The 15,118-nt window shown below is 39.0% G+C and overlaps 1 long non-coding RNA gene across 1 annotated transcript in view; it reads left to right on the top strand.

Annotated features, from left to right (window-relative positions):
- The first annotated feature begins 975 nt into the window (after positions 1 to 975).
- Positions 976 to 15,118, top strand: part of LOC117203236 (uncharacterized) — a 32,802-nt gene continuing 18,659 nt past the window's right edge. The window contains exon 1 of the long non-coding RNA XR_004485927.2: positions 976 to 2,984. This is a non-coding gene — a long non-coding RNA (uncharacterized LOC117203236). The remainder of the gene's footprint in view (positions 2,985 to 15,118) is intronic.

The following is a 15,118-nucleotide window of genomic DNA, read 5'->3' as shown; positions in this document are numbered from 1 at the left end:
AGTGGAACCACACCAAGTCGTGCAGGGCAGGATGTATCACTGATAGCTCATCAGTGCAGAGATCAAGTTTCTGTGAGAACGCCCTGGTGGCAAAGGTTCACTTCAAGCGCAGTAGCTCAAGAATACAAATGTGGCAAGTCTCAGATTACAGGTTGTTCTGCTGCCTGTCTCTTGCCTTTCCTGGCCTATAGTTGCTGTGCATAGTGACTGGCCAGGGTTAGGGCAGAGGGAAGATGATGCAAGGGGAGAGAAAGCCAGGCTTTGCTTGTTGAGAGCTGGGAGCTGGCGTCCGCCAGGCAGGCAGGAGCTCATGGGCACAGGAGACTGGCCAAGATGTCGACCCTATTTGCATGGTGCCCCCCCGTAAGTCCCTGTCTCTAGAGTTTGCTCTAAGTGGACTTACCAGAAATCTTACCGAAAATCTCAGTTCCACCCCCATCCTGTGACATTCTGTTACTGAAGAGTAATTATTACCTGGTGTGACATTTGAATATTCTCAATATTCTCTAGTTACTTTTGGTCATTCTCCTTTCCTGATTAGGTCCTGGAGAGTAAGATGTCTGTAGGCACCGCCCCATGGGGCTGAGCAGGTGTAGAAGTCAAGAAATACTGGCTTTATTGGAGTATAATTATACTCCAATAAAGATGTTAAAAAAAATAAAATAAAATACAATGGAATATTAACATTTAAAATAAAACACAGAGAAGCTTTAGGGGAAAAAAAAAGAAATACTGGCTTGAGTGAGTTAAGAATCTAACTATTGAATTATTAAAGAAGAAACAAGGCTGAGTCCAAATAATTTTACAAACATTCGAGTGGAGAGGGCATGCAGTCTCCTCAGCATTTTTCAAACTTTCTGAAAGTGACCTATAGTAAGAAATTACCTTCCCATTCTAACACAGTACATGCACACACACACGAGACAAAAGTTACCCAAAACGTACCCTTACTACAAGTGATATACTCTGATTTGTTCTATTCTGTTCTATTTCATTAAAAAAAAAAAAAGAAAAAAAGAAGAAAACTGGTCACTACACATTAAACAGATTTTATGATCCACCAATGGGTGCCAACTTGTTGTTTGCAAACCACTGGCTACCTCATGGGATTATATTAAACCTGACAAAGAACCCTGTTCTGCTTTGCACTCTTCACTAAAAACCATAAAAATATTTTCTATTCATACATAATTGACAAACATTTCTTAAATAGGTTTCACTGTGTTTCACAGCTAACAAGTGGTGGAATTTAGAGCCACAGCCAGTCTTAAGATTCCAAATCGAGGGCTATTTCCGCTTTATCATGCTGTATTCATGATCTGATTTGTGCCTGTCTAGCCTCCCCAACTTGGAAGTGCCCAAAGGACCAGGAATGTACCTAACATCATGCTGGCTGCCCCAGAGGTGCTCAATGGTAAACAGGTTGGTCAAAAGTCATGTTCTGGTTTTGACACTGTATTCTGGGCATTTTTGTGCCAAAACCTTTTATAATGCTTTATAATCATACCTTGTAAAAGGTATGATTATATTTCATGGGTAGTATCATATCTATGATACTCTATGTGCCAATGGGTTGCACCGGAAAAGTTTCCCAAGCTTGTAGGGCTTTTTCTCAGTGAACAGGTAGGAGGGGATGAGAAAGGGACACTGTTTGTTTCCTACCTGTGCTTGAGCTTTCCCCAGAGTTCAAAGAGAAAATTCCAGAAAGGCCAATAAAAGCACCAGATAGGAAAGTCTTTGTTTCTGCTGGTTTTCCCAAACAGCTGGTTTTCCTCAGGCTGTAATTTGTAGGCTTAGCTTCTACCAGACCCCGAACCCATGATAAATGGTAAACTATCAAGAATATGCCCCAATTTTCTGCTACTTTGGGGCTTTCCAGCTAAAATCCAATGTCCTCAGGGAAACACAAACATAACATCTGTCCTAAGTTATATACATATGTGTAGGGGGAGGCATAAGAACTGTTAAGACTGAACATTCACTAAATAATCGTCTGTTGAATGAATGAATGAATATGGATGAAAAAATCAAAGTGTGAACATATGCTACACATAGGTGGATAATCAGGATTTTTCCCATGTTCTCATATAAAACTCGTTTCCTCAATGTCCTAGGAGTAGGAAATGTGAGAATAACAGTCCTGGGGGTATCTGGAAAGGAAAGGATGGGGGAGAAAAGAGTTGAGAGGAGAAAAGGGAAGGTAGGAATGGGAAAAAAGAATGTGAGGAAAACGTGGCTGGAATTGCAGGAAGAAGGCCCAGCAGCACTGAATGTTGATCACATCTTTGTTAGTTCTAGAATCATCTTTATCTTACTTGCTACTCTGTATACTTTGTTGGACTCAAAGTACACATTTCATATGATGGAAAGTTCCCTTGTTTACTTATTCTTCCTGATCCAGCTTTAAAAGGCTGTCTAACCATCTCAATGTTTCTTATAGCTGATATACTCGTGAGCTAAGGAGCGGGAGAAAGCAGCGTCAGGGTGGCTTCCTAAATCCAGTTCATGCGAAAGAAACCTTTCCTAATATTAAATCAAGTGGAACCCTCTCAGTAGGAGAAAAATAGGTGATGTTGCAATGACAAGACTCACCTTTCAACCTCATGATTGATAACGTTTGGGGGAAAGAACGATATTCTGTTCAAAAGTCAGGTCAAAAGCTTATCCACACATTGATTTCTCAATACAGGATCCGTAATATCAAATAAAACAAAATCCCTTGTCCCAAATGAAGTCATTAGCAAATATCTCTTTGCTCTCCTGGGAATTCTGTTCTCTCACAACATCTTTCTGAATTATCACTTTGCATTGAGTTTAGAGTTTAATCTTTCAAATGAAGTATATGACCACAGAAGAAGCCAGTGGTTCTGAGGGCAGAAGGGAAGGCTGGTACTAACCTGGTGCCTGGGAGAAACATTAAGATCAAGAGCCCAGCTATGGGAGCCAGACTGCTTCGATCTGAAATTGGTTCTGCCACAAGCTATGTAAGTTACACAACCTTTCTATACCTCATATGTGAAAGTGAAGTGAAGTAGTTTTATTTCATAGGAATAAATAAGTTAATACAGGTGATGCACTTAAAACAGCACCTGAATATAGCAGGCATGCATTAAGTCCTAGGTATTAATAGGATAAAAAAAAGAAATATTCATTTGCTAAATTCTCAATTTATTTTGGTAGGTTTTTTCCTCATTTTAATAAGGGCCAGTGGTTTTAAGAATCTTGGAATGATAGATCTGAAAGGAATGTTTATTTTACAGAAATGTAAAAAGCCCAGAGCACCGAGCTCTTCAAGGCCACACAGCTACCTAGTGGTATATTCAGGACTAGAAACCAGACTTCCTGATTCTAAACCATTCTCCACTGTACACACTCTTTCTCTGGAGGAGGATGTCCAGGACCAAGAAAGTTCTATCAGAACAATAACAGCCAGAAATGCTGTACCTCCTTCAAGGGCTCCCTTGTCAATCTAACGACAGTCTTAAGCTGGTTCATTCATTCTTTCATTCACTCACTCACTCACGCATCGCTGAGGTAAGCTATTCATGGAAGGTACAGAAAAGTAAAACACGGTCTTTGTCCTTAAAAGACTTCAATTGAAATTGGAGCAATAAAATAGGCAGAAATAAAATGATACAATAATACTAACATTTATATAATATGAAAAGTATTAGAGAGGTTAGTCATCTTTGGTTATATAACCAATCAGAAGTCCAGTAAAAGAGTTTATGTAAGTTAGCACATTTATGAATGACTAAAATAAATGAAGCCAAGCAGGTCTACTATGAGCTGGGCTGTGTTTAATGTTTGCTGTAGCTGTAGGTGCCAGAGGCTTCAAATCTCTCTAGTGCCTTTGTTTCTGTCTCCCCTCCTGTCCAGGGGATACCCTAATGAGTCCTCCTTAGGTAGAGTCTGTATTTTGCAGCCGTTTCAGCTGTAATCCACTGCTATATTAGAGCCCTGTTTGTGTGGTGGTGAGGTGTCTGGGCGGGAAAGCATTCTATAGTTTTATAGTTAAATCTCAGTGTTTTAGTGTGCTTGGGTCCCTGGTATGCGACCTTCACAAGTGTTTCATAGACCCCCACCCTGTTAGGGGCTGGAGGCAGGGCGGTGTACTTCTCCCAAGCTAAATAAGGCTCTGGAAAAATCTTTCCCCTGGAGAGTAGGGCTTTGTTATGGAAAACACTCTAGATTTATTTCAAAAGAAGAAAACTTCTCCACCACCTGTCAGAGCCTTGAGGTTATCTTTCTTGGTTCTTCACTGTGAGGACCTGGTGGGTTTCCTGGAGGTAAAGCCCATGAAAGCGTGAGTGACCCCTAGGGTCACAGACTCCAAGACTCTCTCACTCTCATACTAGTCCACACTCAGCTCCAGCAATTTGTCAAAATTATCGCAAAACTGTTCCTATCAATGTAGGGCTCTAGTGATTTCCACTCCAGGTAAGCAGACCTCAGTGACTCTCTGACTCTACTGTCTGTCCAGATTTTGGGGTGGTTGTTTGCCCTGCTACCTCAGCTTCATGAGTCCGAGAAAAGTCACTGATTGTTAGGGTTCTTTCCCCCACTTTTTTTGGGTAAGTTTGTGAGTGTTTTACGTGTAGGGCTGAAACCTAAAGATCCAACTTCATTTTTTACATTTGGATATGCCGTTATACCAGCACCATTTGTTGAAAAGACTATTCTTTCCTCATTGAATCTTTTGGCATCCTCGTCACAAATCCTTTGACCATAAACGTGGGAGTTTATTTCTGGACTTTCAATTCTGTTCTCAATCGATCCATATGTCTACTTTTATGCCCATATGACACTGTCTTGATTACAGTAGCTTTGTAGTAAGTTTTCAAATTGGGAAGTGTGAGTCCTCCAAATCCATTCTTCTTTTTCAAGATTGTTTTGGTTATTCCAGTTCTCTTGCATTTCCATATGAATTTTAGAATTAGCTTGTCATTTTGTGCAAAGAACCCACCTGGGATTTTGAAATAAATTGCACTGAATCTTTAGATCAATTTGGAAAGTTTTGCTATCTTAACAATATTGTCTTCTGGTTCTTAAATATGGGATGTCTTTCCATTTATGTAGGTCTTCCTTCTCTCAATGATTTTAGGTGTACAAATATTACACTTTTGTTACATTTATTCCTGAATATTTTATTCTTTTAATGCTATTATAATTGGAATTGTTTTTTCTAAGTTTCATTTTTGGATTGTTCATTGCTAGGGTATTAAGATAATTGACTTTTGCATGTTGACTTCATATCCTGCAAACCTTGCTAACCTTGTTCATTAGTTCATATGATGTTGGAGTATTTCTTTTAGGATGATCAATTATAATTTCTCTAAAGTCCAGTGAAACTGGGATTAAACATAACTGTAAGACTTATCAATTAGAACCACTGTTATACTAAGAAAGCACACTCTTAATAAGATGGTGATGATAAACAGTAGTTAGAATGAGTCATGCAGTCCAGAGGGCTTGTATTTATTATGGGCCTGATATGAGCATGTTTACAGGCTGAAGAGAAGGAGCAAGTGGGAAGAGTTTATTTGGAAAAAGAAGGAGATGACTGACACAGAGAGTGTCAAAGAAGTCAGAAGGGGGTGGACTTAAGGTTGACCTTGTTTTCTTAGACTTTGAGATATGACTTGAATGAGAATATCGGCTAGAATTTACATTAAAACTGCTGAATAAAAGCAAGACACTGATAGAGAGTATGCTTGATGATTTCAATTTCTCCATGACATAGGTGCTCAGGTGATCTCCTGGGGGAATGATCTGAGGGAGAATGGCAAAGGTCTGGGACAACTGTTCAGGAGCTTGGAGAGCAGTCTGACCAAGGGCAGATGAAAGAGTTAATAGGTGTTAAGGGACCAACTGAGGCTAAATTACAAAAATGGCTGTCAGGTTGATTTGTAGGATTTCTCTAGTCATGTGTGTACAGGAATAAAGATAATAGTAAGCAGTAATGTTGTACTGATCTTGGGCTGGAGATTTACTGTCCAGGTGCTGTTGTGGTGAAGGTATGCTAACAAAAACACATCAAAGATACTGGTTAAAAAAATAACTAAGACAACCAATCATGTTATAACAGTTTACGTTGGCAAGGAAGCCTTAGAGAGTCCTCACAGACTGGGGAAAAAATTATGGGGTCAAAGACCTGGAGGTCTCTCTGAAGTTGAAAGTAGGTACAGTGGGAGTGAAGGCACAGGAGAAGTAAGAGGATAAGACGTTAAGACTCATAGAGGGATAGTGCAGAGCAGAATTTTGGATGTGGTGCAGTTCCAGGTGATGATAAGATTCTAGCTGTGACTTGGCTAAAGCCGAGTGGATGTGAAAGCCACTGGAATTAAGAAAGTCCGAGTGTACATTTCTGGATGGCTCATCTACATGACCTTGGTGTCACCCAGAATTATGACAGTAACTGGGGTAGAAAGAAAGATCCAGGTCCTGTATTTGCCAGTTAACGAAGGGGAGTATCTGGGAAGTTAATAGATGACAGTAATAAAGTGAGGCAGAGGTTGGTAAACCCATCTTACCTTAGGGAATCAAGAGCTTGCATTGAACATACCTGAGGGTTACAACGCTCTCCGAAATCATAGTGGCTCATTCTGGGATGGTTCTTAAGGTGGGGAAGCATCCTGAGGGAATATTTGGGATGAAGCAGGGAGGCAGCCCACATCTGTATTAGAAAACTCAGCCTGGTTGTTCCAATACAACCATCAGGAGGTGTTATTTCCTACTGTTCTTCTCTTCCCAGTGAGAACTGCTGCTTTAAGGATGGCTACAGAAATCTAGGAAGAATTCCTGAGGAGCATATGGCTTCTATCCTATTCATACTCCTGTGCTTGCTACTTATGACTATATATAGACATGAATCTAGATTTCTGACAGATCTTTCCAAGGAAAAACACACATATTTTTCATAATTTTGTTTCTTTTGATATGAAATAGTATAAATGCATACAGTCATTTTTTATAACAGGTGTTATTTACAGTGAAATGAACAGACCTTAAATGCACAGTTTGGTGAGTTTTGACAAATGCATAAGCCCTCACCTTTATCAGGCTATAGAATATTTCCATTACTCTAGAAAGTTCCCTGGTGACCCTTCCCACTCAATTCCTGCCCTACCTGATGCAACACAGTGCTGATTTCTATCGTCATAGATTAGTTTGTCTATTTTAGAACTTCATTTTAATGGAAACACAGTTGGTATTCTTTTGTGTCTGGCTTCTTTTGCTCATCATAACAAGGTTTAAAGTTAGAATTTGGGTATTAAAGCAAGTCATTCTAATAGAAAATTCTCATGATTACCAAAGGTGACTGAATTCAGACCAGAATGAAGGCAGATGTGTAAAAGAATCGTGGTGTATTTCCACCTCTTGGATAGTTTGCCAAGAAAGCCAAGACATTTAGTTATGCACTGCAGGAACTACTCTGTGGCCAAAGCTCACTTGGCTTTGTATCCCCATCACCCCTTCCCCTTACTGAACTCTTTACTGTCTCTGAAATAAATCAGTGAGGAAAGGGTTCCTTTCCATACCTTGAAGAGGGATAGAAAACCTGCTCTGTACTTGGTAGGATGATCCTGCTCCTGCCTCAGGGCTTAAAAAGAAAACCCTGAAATATGTTCTCCAAGTTAAAAATGAAATTTCAGCTTAAGCATGAAATCCTGGAATAGATTTCTTAATATCTGTTTCAACAGAAACCACAGTCTGAGTTAAGTATATTTTCCTTCCTCAAAATTGTGCCTAGGTATGTGGAGGGTCTGTGGACTGAATGTTTGGGTCTCTCCAAATTCATAAGTTGGAGCCCTAACACCCCAATTCAATGGTATTTGGAGGTGAGGCTTTTTGAAGGTAATTAGCCTTAGATGAGGTCAGGAGGGTGGGGCCCCCATGATGGGATTAGTGACCTTATAAGAAGAGATACCAAAGAGCACCTCCTTCCCCTGGACACACAAAGAAGAGGTCATGTGAGCACACAGTAAGATGCTGGCTGCCTACAAGCCAGGAGAAGAGGCTTTATAATGAAGCTACCTTGCTGGCACCTTTATCTGGGGCTTTCCAGGCTCCAGAACTGTGAGAAATAAATTTGTTTAAACCACCCAGTCTATGGTATTTTTTTATGGCAGCCCAAGATGATTAAAACAGGAGGTAATATTTATTAAGTACTAACTATATGCTAGGCATTGTGTCACATTTACTCTTTGAAACAAAACTAGGAGGTAGGCATTAGTATCTCCACTTTTCCAGGGAGGAAAAGAAAACTCAGCATCACACAGCTACTAAGTGATGGTAGATATTATGAAATTGCCCCCTACTCCAAGGATGCTGCATCAATTTATTCTCTCATTAACAATCCCCATATACCTACCAACCTTTAAACAACCACCAAGCCTTTAAAATCCTTGATAGCTCTGTCTTACTAGGTCTTGCTCTCATTACTTCCTTTTTTGAGCTAATGGTTGAAAATGGGGATAGTTTCTAAAACTGGTAAAATATTGGCTTTGATGCTTCCTTATCAACATATACACTCTACATGAAGATTCTTGGGGAAACAGAAGGTTGCTGGGTACTGGTACAGATGGGTAATGGTGCCTTGGAAAGCAAAGATATGAAAAACAACATTTAGGAGACAGCTGCAGAGAGGAAGACTCTAGTTTTACCCTGTTTTATTGTCTACCTTATTCTAAGGGGTTTCTGAACTCATAGGTGAGATCAGGGGAGCTGAAATTGCTTTGGAATTTAGTTATGTGTCCCTAATACACTGTAAATTTTGGCTGAAGTCTGCCTACTGGGTGAGAAACTTAGCGTACTTAGAGCCCCACAAAATAGGGGCCTCAAAACACACACAAAAAATAAAAATACAGCTGAAGGAAAGCTGAAGCTAGGAGCCCACCCCCCCCCACCCCCCCCCCCCCACCCCGCCGCAAATCATCCTTTCCCTCTTGCTTTCCCAGTAAGGAAAGTAGTAGTATCAGCCTGAGGCAGTGGGTATCATCATAATGCTGAAGGCTGTCTTGGATGGGTAGCTTCCACTAAGATAGATAAAATATCAAGTTTACACAACTGGGAAGTGGCCAAGCCAGTATCTGAACCTGGTCTTTTTTTTTTTCTCCCCCAATTTTCTTGAGTCATAACTGACAAATAAAATTGTAAGATATTTAAAGTGTACAACATGATGATCTGATACAGGTATACATTGTAAAAGGATTTCCACATAGTTAATTAACACATCCATCACCTCACATATTTTGATATGTTAAAATCAATCAATCTATCTATCTATCTATCTATCTATATCTGGTGAGAACATTTAAATTCTACTCTCTTAGCAAATTTTAATTATACAGTATAGTGTTGTCAACTACAGTCACCATGTTGTACATTAATTAGATCCTTATTCATTTTATAGCTGAAAGTTTGTACCCTTGTACCAATGTCTACTTATCCCCCCCCCCGCAGCCCCTGGTAACCCCTTTTCTACTTTCTTTTTCTATGAATTTGACTTTCTTTTAAGATTCCATTTGTGATACCATGCAGTATCTGTCTTTCTCTAACTTATTTCACTTAGTATTATGCCCTCAAGTTCCATTCATGTTGCTACAAAAGGCAGGATTTCCCTTTTTCATGGCGGGATAATATTCCAGTTCATATATATATCCCACACTTTCTTTATCCATTCATCTGCTGATGAACACTTAGGCTGTTTCCATATATTTGCTATTGTGAATAATGCTGCAAAGAACATGGGGGTGCAGATATCTCTTGGATATCCTATTTTCATTTTCTTTGGATATATACCCAGAAGTAGGATTGTTGGATCACATGGTAGTTCTATTTTTAATTTTTGAAGAATCCCCATACTGTTTTCCATAGTGGCTGCACAATTTACATTCCCATCAAGAGTGCACAAGGATTCCCGTTTCTACATATCCTTACCAACCTTAACTCTTATCTTTATGAGGATAGGATAGCCATTCTAACAATTGTGAGATGATTTATTGTGGTTTTGATTTGCAGTTCACTGTTGATTACAGATGTTGAGCACCTTTTCATGTATCTGTTGACCATTTGTATAACTTCTTTGGAGAAACGTCTATTCAGTTCCTCTGCCCATTTTAAAATCAGATCATTTGTTTTTGTTTTTAAGTTGTATGAGTTATTTAAATATTTTGTATATTAACCCTTTATCGGATATATGATTTGAAAATATTTTCTCTCATTTCATAGGTTGCCTTTTCATTTTGTTGACTGTTTCCTTTGCTGTGAAGAAGCTTTTTAGTTTGATGCAGTCCCACTTTTTAATTTTTGCTTTTGTTGCCTTTTCTTGTTGCCTGACATTTTCACTATTCTGGATAAATGTGCTTTGCTGACAAGTGAGTCAAAAGTCTGGCAACTGGTCTTCCCTGGTGGTGCAGTGGTTGAGGGTCTGCCTGCCGATGCGGGGGCCGCGGGTTCGTGCCCCGGTCTGGGAGGGTCCCGCATGCCGCGGGGCTCCTGGGCCCGTGGGCTGTGGCTGCTGAGCCTGCGCGTCCGGAGCCTGTGCTCCGTGACAGGAGGGGCCGCAGCGGTGAGAGGCCCGCGTACTGCACACACACAGAAAAAGTTTGGTAACCTAATTATAGACTTTCTGGTGTGTGTGTGTGTGTGTGTGTGTGTGTGTGTGTGTGTGTGTGTGAGAGAGAGAGAGAGAGAGAGACAGAGAGAGACAGACAGAGAGAGAGAGAGAGAGAGAGAGAGAGACAGAGAGAGAGAGATGCACAGTGGTCAACATTTCCCTGATGGAACATGCTCATCAAAGACAGCCAGAAAATTTCTACTGTCTAGTCTATCAAGCAATGTTTAGTTAAAATTTTCTGTTTGAAAGCATAAGCAATCGAGTTAGGCTAGTTTAAGTTACAAAGGAGAACTTTCTGGAAGAATACAGAGCAAACTTAAATAGTCCTTAGGAATTTGGGGATCTCAATGGCAAGAATGTATAGACTTTTTGTTTAACATTCTACCACTAATACAACTCAACTACAAATTCCCAATCTCTCTGACTCTTAAGAGAGAGAATTAGATTGCACTAGCTGGATCAGGCATATGATCTGCACTGTGTCTCTAGTCTTCACCTTCTACTTCCAGATGTTCTTTTCAGTCACAGACGTCAGAGTGATTAGTGATCATCTAATTCAACTCCATTTTTCAGATGATGAAACATGAGGGAAGTAAAGCCACAGTCAGTAGCAGAGGCAATGATACTGCAGTGTAAATCAAGAGACTCCAAGCCATATTTCCACTTCTGTACCTTTTCACCCCCATTTCCTTAGACATCACTTTTGTCTTGACTTTTATTACCTCAGATCCAACACATTACAAGAGACTCCTACGGATCTCTTAAGACTGTCCTTAAGGGTGTCCTCGGCCTGATTGATACTGAATCACTATAAGAGACCTCACCAAAACAATTATGATTGTGCTATTCTTTTGATTCAACTCAAAATCTCCAATGGTTACCCACTGTCTATCCGCCAAACCCCTCATTATGAATGCTAGTTTGTGTGCCTGGGAAAAGTTCATAGGAAACTGGAGGGAGTTAACACCTATCCTTCTCAAACTACTCCAAAAATGCAGGGGAAGGCACACTTCTGAAGTCAATGAGGTCACCATCATCCTGATACCAAAACCAGACAAAAATAACACACACAAAAAAGAAAATTACAGGTCAATATCACAATATCCATGAACATAGATGCAAAAATCCTCAACAAAATACTAGTAAGCCAGCTTTAACAATACAGTAAAAGGATCATATACCATGACCTAGTGAGATTTGTCCTAGGGATATTTTTCAATATCCACAAATCAATCAATGTGATAGACCACGTTAACAAACTGAAGAATAAAAACCATATGATCATCTCAATAGATGCAGAAAAAGCTTTTGATAAATTTCAACATCCATTTATGATAAAAAAATCTCCAGAAACTGGGCATAGAGGGAACATACCTCAATATAATGAAGGCCATAAATGACAAACCCACAGCTAACATCATACTCAACAGTGAAAAGCTGAAAGCATTCCCTCTAAGATCAGGAACAAGACAAGGATGCCCACTCTCACCACTTTTATTCAGCATGGTTTTGGAAGTACTAGCCACAGCAGTCAGAGAATAAAAAAAAAAAAAGGAATCCAAATTGGAAAGGAAGAAGTAAAACTGTTACTATTTGCTGATGACATATCATTACACATAGAAAATCCTAAAGATGCCATCAGAAAACTACTAGAGCTCATCAGTGAACTTGGTAAAGTAGCAGGATACATAATTAATATAAAGAAATCTGTTGCAGTTTTATACACTAACAATGAAGTATCAGAAAGAGAAATTAAGGAAATAATCCCGTTTACCATCACATAAAAAAGAATATGATACCTAGGAATAAACCTACCTAAGGAGGCAAAAGACTTGTACTCTGAAGACTATAAGATGCTGATGAAGGAAATCAAAGTTGACACAAATAGCTGGAAAGATATACTGTGTTCTTGGATTGGAACAATCAATACTGTTAAAATGACCATACTGCCCAAGGCAATCTACAGATTCAGTGCAATCCCTATCAATTTACCAATGACGTTTCTCACAGAACTAGAAAAAAAATTCTAAAATCTGTATGGAAACACAAAAGACCTCAAAAAACCAAAACAATCTTGAGAAAGAAGAATGGAGCTGGAGGAATCATGCCTTCTGGCTTCAGACTATACTATAAAGCTACTGTAATCAAACCAGTGTGGTACCAGCACAAAACCAGTTCACACAGATCCATGATCAAGATAGAAAGCCCAGAAATAAACCCACACACTTATGGTCAATTAATTTATGACAAAGGAGGCTAGAATATACAATGGAGAAAAGACAGTCTGTCCAATAAGTCATGCTGGGAAAACTGGACAGTTACCTGTAAAAGAAAGAAATTAGAAAAATTTCTAATACCACATACAAAAATAAACTCAAAATGGATTAAATACCTAAATGTAAGCCCGAATACTACAAAACTCCTAGGAAAATGTAGGCAGAACACTCTTTGACACAAATTGCAGCAATATTTTCCTGTATCTGCCTCTTAGAGTAATGGAAACAAAAGCAAAAATAAACAAATAGGACCTATTTAAACTTTAAAGCTTTTGCACAGCAAAGGAAACCATTAACAAAATGAAAAGACAACCTATGGAATGGGAGAAAATATTTGCAAATGATGCCACCAACAAGGGCTTAATTTCCAAAATACACAAACAGCTTATACAGCTCAATATCAAAAAAAAGCAAACAACCCAATCAAAAAATGGACAGAAGCCCTAAATAGACATGTCTCCAAAGAGGACATACAGATGGCGAACAGGCACATGAAAAGATGCTCAACATCACTAATTATTAGAGAAATGCAGATCAAAACTACAATGAGGTAGCACCTCACATCGGTCATAATGGCCATCATCATAGCAGCACTATGTACAATAGCCAAGACATGGAAACAACCTAAATGTCCGTCAACAGAAGAATGGATAAAGATGTGCTACACACACACACACACACACACACACACACACAATGGAATATTACTCAGCCATAAAAAAGAATGAAATAATGCCATCTGCAACAACATGAATGGACCTAGAGATTATCATACCAAGTGAAATAAGACAGACAGAGAAAGATAAACATCATATGATATCACTTTTATATGGAATCTAAAAATTATACAAATGAACTTATTTATAAAACAGAAATAGACTCACAGACATAGAAAACTCCTTGTTACCAAAGGGGAAAGGGGGGAGGAGGAATAAATTTGGAGTTTGGGATTAACAGATACACACTACTGTATACAAAATAGAAAAACAACAAGGACCTACTGCATAGAACAGGGAACTATATTCAGTATCATGTATCAATAGTAACCTATAATGGAAAATAACTTGAAAAAGAATACACACACACACGCACACACACACAACTGAATCACTTTGCTATATACCTGAATCTAACAAAACATTGAAGATTAATTACTTTAATTAAAAAAAGAAATTTGAGGGCTTCCCTGGTGGTGCAGTGGTTAAGAATCCGCCTGCCAATGCAGAGGACACGGGTTTGAGCCCTGGTCCAGGAAGATCCCACATGCCGCGAAGCAACTGAGCCTGTGTACCACAACTACGGAGCCTGCGCTCTAGAGTCCATGAGCCACAACTACTGAACCCACATGCCACAACTACTGAAGCCCACACGCCACAACTACTGAAGCCTGTGCGCCTAGAGCCCGTGCTCTGCAACAAGAGAAGCCACTGTAACGAGAAGCCCGCGCACAATGAAGAGTAGTCCCCGCTCTCCGCAACTAGAGAAAAGCCCATGCACAGCAATGAAGACCCAATGCAGTCAAAAATAAAATAAATAAGAAAAAAAAAAAGAAATTGGAGGGATTCTTGGGACCTAATTTCTCTGAAAATAAGATTAACAGGTTAATTAAACACCAGATGATCTCTGAGGTCCCACCCAAGCCAAACTTTTCAAGACCCTAAACCATATGGCTTCAAATTACCTTCCAAGCCTCATCTTCTCTAACTCAGTATAAACTAGTCTTTATTCTTTCGTATGTTCCTATATTTTCACTATTAGAAATACATTTTTATATCACCTCAGAAAAAGTAAAATTCAACACTTAGGAGCTCAAGAGCAATGAAATATTTTTCTTCTCTTCAAATGAATTTGCTAATTCAGCTCTTCATGTTCCAGAAATTGTCACTGATGTGGTAATTTGTTGAAAACATTTATATACAAATATTTCACTAAAACCTAACATCTACAGACACCAAGAAGTTTGTTCAGCCAAATACGTAATCTTAGAATAAAATACTCTTAATACACACAAATGAGTAAGACATAAGAATATGATAAAATAGCATTTATGCTGGAGGGGTTTGATGATATATGCCCCTCGAGATAAAACTTCATTAGAATTACCTTCTCTCCACCTTCTTTTATTTCAAAGACTTTTTGTACAGCACCTTGCTTTTATGTTGGGGATTTATCACTAAAATTAACTTTTTTACAATCTTAATTACTTTATTATTTCTTTTTC

Source organism: Orcinus orca, chromosome 13 (assembly GCF_937001465.1).
Source record: "Orcinus orca chromosome 13, mOrcOrc1.1, whole genome shotgun sequence".
NCBI lineage: Eukaryota > Metazoa > Chordata > Mammalia > Artiodactyla > Delphinidae > Orcinus > Orcinus orca.
Note: the sequence above shows the minus strand (reverse complement) of the source record. Positions and strands in the feature narration are given on the sequence as shown.